The sequence below is a fragment of the Mandrillus leucophaeus genome, unplaced genomic scaffold (assembly GCF_000951045.1).
Source record: "Mandrillus leucophaeus isolate KB7577 unplaced genomic scaffold, Mleu.le_1.0 Scaffold19, whole genome shotgun sequence".
NCBI lineage: Eukaryota > Metazoa > Chordata > Mammalia > Primates > Cercopithecidae > Mandrillus > Mandrillus leucophaeus.
In genome coordinates, this window is record NW_012101920.1 from 2731720 (window position 1) to 2737069 (window position 5350).

Below are 5350 nucleotides of genomic sequence, written 5' to 3' on the forward strand. Positions count from 1 at the left end.
AGGGGGTGACAGTGGGAGCCACAAGAGGTTCTAGGGGAAGAGCATTCCAGGCTCAGGGACAGGCAAGCGAAGTCCTTGAAGCAAAGTGCGCCCAGTGTTTCAAAGAACAGCAAGGAGGCCAGTATGGCATTGTGGTTGGTGTGGAGACAAGCCAGGAAATTAGGATGGGGATGGTGCATTTTGATTGCACGGATCTTTCTGGCCATGATAAACATTTTGGATTTCATTCTGAATGGGCCTGAGAGCTCTGAATAATTTGAGCAAAATGACCTGGCTCAGTTAGTAAGTGGCGTATTGAACGGGTTGACACAGTCAAGAGCACTCCTAAAATAGTAACGCAGGGTCTCTCTCCTTTGCCGAAATCACTCAGATATTTAAATGTATCTATTTCAGGTACTTTTACAACCATAACAGCAATAATAATAATAATAGTAAGAAGAGGGCTGAGCGCAGTGGCTGGTTCATGCTTGTAATCCCAGCACTTTGGGAGGCCGAGGCCAGAGGATTGCTTGAGTCCAGGAGTTCAAGACCAGCCTGGACAACATGGTGAAACCCTGTCTCTACAAAATACAAAAATTATTACAATATTAGCCAGGAGTGGTGGCAGGCGCCTGTAATCCCAGCTACTCAGGAGTCTGAGGCAGGAGAATCACTTGAACCCGGAAGGCAGAGGTTGTAGTGAGCCGAGATCACGCCACTGCACTCCAGCCTGGGCAAAACGGGTGAAACTCTGTCTTAAATAAAATAAAAATAAAAATAAAAATTAGCCGGGCTTGGTGGCACGTGCCTATAATCCCAGCTACTCGGGAGGCTGAGACAGGAAGATAATTTGAGCCCAAGAGGTCGAGGCTGCAGTGAGCAGTGTTTGGGCCACTGCACTCCAGCCTGGCCGATACTCTCAAAAAATAAAATAAATAAAATAGGAAGAATGGGGAGGAGAAGAGGAGGGATAAAAAGGGGAAAAACAGACCAGGCTCGGTGGGAGGCCAGCACTTTGGGAGGCCAAGGCAGGAGGATCACATGAGGTCAGGAATTCCAGACTAGCCTGGCCAACATGGTGAAATCCTGTCTCTACTAAAAATACAAAAATTAGCCAGGCATGGTGGTACACGTCTGTAATCCCAGTTACTTGGGAGACTGAGGCAGGAGAATCGCTTGAAACCCGGAGGCAGAAGTTGCAGTAAGCAGAGATTGAGCCACTTCACTCCAGCCTGGGCAACAGAGACTCTGCCTCAAAATAGTAATAGTAATAAAAGGGAAAAAACAAAACGATTTACTGCAGCCCCGCTATGTGCCACTCTCAGCTCCAAAGCTGATTTATATTATGGTGTTACTTAGTTCTCCTGATAACTTTCATGCTTAAATCCATTTGCAGATGAGGAAACTGGGGCCTGAGGTTAACTTTCTGACTTAATTCTCTTACTTGAAGATCTACAACTAGAAGAAAGTGGGGTTCTAGCCCAGATCCAGCGCCAAAAGCCATGCTGACTCATACCATTCTTTTGTGTCCTAAGTGGTTGACTTTGGCCTTAGGAAAACAGAATAATAATAACGATCACTGATTGGGCATTGACTCTGGGGCAAGCACACCATACTCCATTTCGAGATCCCCCCGCAGAGTCGGAATCCAAGTCTCCCAGAGTAGAAAGTAGTGCCTAGGAGCGGTGACCCCGCAGCAGGTCAGGGCTGAGCTCTTGAAAATGGCTCTCTGGGTTCAAACCAAAACTCGATTCCCCAGATGTGCCGCTTTGGGGCTTCCTCTGAACTCTCTTTGACTCCATTTTCCCCATTTTACAGATGGGGATAATAGCACACCCTAATGGCCGGGCGCAGTGGGTCCCGTTTGTAATTCCAGCACTTTGGGAGGCTGAGGTGGGCAGGTAACTTGAGCTCAGGAGTTCAAGACCAACCTGGGCAGCATAGCAAGACCCCCCCTCCTTCGCCATCTCTACAAAAAATACAAAATTTAGCCAGGCATGGTGGCTGCAGCCTGTAATCCTAGCACTTTCGGAGCCCGAGGCGGGAGGATTGCTTGAGTCCAGGAGTTCAAGACCAGCCCTGGCAACATAGTGAGACCCCCCCATCTCAATTTATTTAAAAAATAAAAATAAAAACTAATAGGCCGGGTGCGGTGGCTCACACCTGTAATCCCAGCACTTTGGGAGGCTGACGTGGGCGGATCACGACGTCAAATCGAGACCATCCTGGATAACAAGGTGAAACCTTGTCTCTACTAAAAATACAAAAAATTAGCCGGGTGTGGTGGCACGCACCTATAGTCCCAGCTACTCAGGAGGCTGAGGCAGGACAATCGCTTGCTTGAACCCGGGAGGCAAAGGTTGCAGTGAGCTTAGAGCGCACCACTGAACTCCAGCCTCGGCAACAGAGCGATTCTCTGTCTCAAAAAATAGATAGATACATAGATAGGCCAGGCGCGGTGGCTCACGCCTGTAATCCCAGCACTTTGGGAGGCCAAAGTGGGCGGATCACTTGAGGTCAGGAGTTTGAGACCAGCCTGGCCAACATGGTGAAACTCTGTCTCTACTAAAAATACAAAAATTATTTTTTTGTATTTGAGACTCCATCTTAAAAAAATAAAATAAAATAAAATAAATAGCCGGGTGCAATGGCTCACGCCTGTAATCCCAGCACTTTGGAAGGCCAAGGCAGACGGGGTGGATCACCTGAGGTCAGGAGAAACCCCGTCTCTACTAAAAATACAGCCTGGCGTCGTGGCCTGCGCCTGTAATCCCAGCTACTCAGGAGGCTGAGGTAGGAGAATGGCGTGAACCCGGGAAGTGGAGGTTGCAGTGAGCTGAGATGGCGCCACTGCACTCCAGCCTGGGCGACAGAGCAAGGCTCCGTCTCAATAAATGAATTAATTAATTAAAATATAAAAATAAAATTTAAAAAATAGTACTCGCCGACAAGTGAATTTGGGAGGAATAAGCAAGCCCTCACTCGTGGTAACGGGCGCAGGGTGGGGGAAGTGGGGGGTGGCACACAGCGCTCAATTAAGTCACGCTATTATGATCACGACCATCGCCCGCGGCCGCAGAACATGCCCGCTCTGAACACCGGGGCGGACACCCACTGACGCGTCCTTCACCCGCGCAGGGACCTGCCAGGGCTCTTATACCGGAGGGTGTTCAGAGTAGGGAAGGGAGAGATCAGGTCTGAACCCGGATCCGTCTCCTCCAGAACTTGAGTCGCTCAATCATCAGCTAGATCGCCCAGTGTAGACAAAGCAAGTGGAATTCTTTGAAGGGTATACCTTGAGTTGGGCAATCCTCATAGAAGGTGGGAGACGACCTGCCCTTCAGTGTTCCTGGGGCATCTTCTCCAAAGTGGAGGTCGAGCCAGGCCTAGGAGGAAACAGAGGGAAGGTGTGGACGACCCCACCGCAGAGACGGAGGCGAAACCGACGAGCTCCAGGTAGGTGTGTCCTCCTCAACCACACCCTCCCACAGGGCCCTGAGACTGGGGAAGACCGGAGATGAGATTAGGATCAGAGCCACACCCCTGACCGGCTTACTGGACAACCTGAAGCCACGCGGCTACACTGGCGCTCGGAACTCAGTTGGCCCAAAGCTGCTTCACCGCTTCTAGCGGAGGGCTTAATGCGGTCCCCCAGCACTCACACAGCGGGTTTTCTCAGAACCCAGGCTCCAGAGACCGCCGGGACCCAAATCCTGCGCCGCCCTCAGCCGCTGGGAGACCAGGGCCTTGGCCTCACCTGCTTCCCAGCCTCACCTGCAGAATGGGCGGTCCCGAGGGTTAAATGCCCTCATCACCATGAAACCTTAAAACGGTGCCTGGCACATGGCGATCACGCAATAAACGTCCGCCAAAATGACGTTAGCCAGGATTCGCCCCGGAAGGCTGCCTGTTCTCAAACAGCCCTTCAATGAGGGCTAATCCCTTTGACTCCTTGAACAACTTTTTTTTTTAATGTGGTTAGCATATTTTGTTGATTTTTTTTTTTTTTAACAAAGACCAAGTCAGCATGTTCTCTTAAAAATATTTTAAGAGATTATGTTTTGTTCCCACTTGCTTTGAGGAAAGACTTCGTCCTGGTTGAGTGGGGTGAAAACAGTGAAATGCGAACAAGGATAATAAGACCATCTTTCCTGTACTGTTTCTTAAAAAAGGAGGGGAGGGAGGAATTAAAAATTCAGATGCTGGATTTTAAAGACCGTCATGCTAAGTATTATCAACTTCCTTCTCTTTTTTTTTTTTTTTTTTTTTGCCCTCATATAAACATAACAGTAGTGAGTTTTTCCTTTTTTCTTGACTCAAAAAAAACACAAAACTGACACATAAACTTCTCCAAACCAATACAGCTGAATTTTCTACAAAGATTTGTAACTGATAGGATATATTCCTTAAAGAAAATAAGAATGCTCTGAACAGAAATAAACAGTTTCTGCAGCAGTTTTATTTGAAGCCCACAAATAAAAACAGCATGTCCCCAAGGAAACAAAATAGAATTTGGAGTTGCAGCTAAAATGGCTCTGCTCTAATCCTCTCTTACCCAGTACTATGGGGTTTGTTTACAGGAAACCCCTGCCACGAGAAGTTTGCTGCTAGTTTTCAACCGTATTTTGGCATCATCAACTCAGGCATATGGAAACAAATGAAATATTCAGCTTTAAAAAAAATTACAAAGTAAACGAAGAGAACGCTGACCTGTTCCTTTCTACCTTCTTCAGGATGGGTAGAGGCATGAAGAAATGCAGGCTCCCCTCCCCCTCCGGGCCGCGCTTCCCGGCTGGGTGGAAACTATCTCATTACCACACTTTCAACAAGTAGACCAGTTTCCTCCTTTAATCAAAGTTACTTTGTGGTTGTTTAGCAGTCTGCGCATGCCATGTTTTTATAGCTATAGAAAATGCGTATTTATTTATTTTGAGATGACTATGACCATATGACAAACCTAAGTCAGCCTCTTATAGCCAATGATTTATAAGAGCTCTGAAAAACCCGGCCTTTAAACATTTTAATAGAGGCTCTCTCATCCTTTGTAAGTGGAAGTGTAAATTGGTACAGTCCTTTTGTAAACAACTCAATGAGACAAGTCAAGGGCCTTACAAATGTTCATACATTTGGATGCAGCAGTAACACTCCTGGAATCAATCCTAAGGAAACAGCCCTAATGTAGGAAAAGGTGTTAGGAACAAAGATCTTCGTGGTAACAAGATTTACTCCGAGAGGGAGAGCAACACATGTTCACTCTCCATACATGTGTGGAGGCACACAAATAAAGGAGTGGTTAGTCACCCAAGTTATGTATCCCCACACGATTACACACAGTCATTTTAAAATTAGAACGTTTTGAAAAATAGGCCAT

General features: G+C 47.2%; 1 protein-coding gene across 1 annotated transcript in view; it reads right to left on the minus strand.

Moving 5' to 3' along the window:
- The window catches only part of ZNF217 (zinc finger protein 217), a 41370-nt gene extending 37661 nt beyond the window's left edge, over window positions 1-3709 (minus strand). Inside the window, exons 1-2 of the mRNA XM_011978121.1 lie at window positions 3536-3709; window positions 3275-3365 (exon numbers count right to left, since the gene is read on the minus strand). The gene's annotated coding sequence lies outside the window, so the exon portion shown is untranslated. The remainder of the gene's footprint in view (window positions 1-3274; window positions 3366-3535) is intronic.
- Window positions 3710-5350: the final 1641 nt, after the last annotated feature.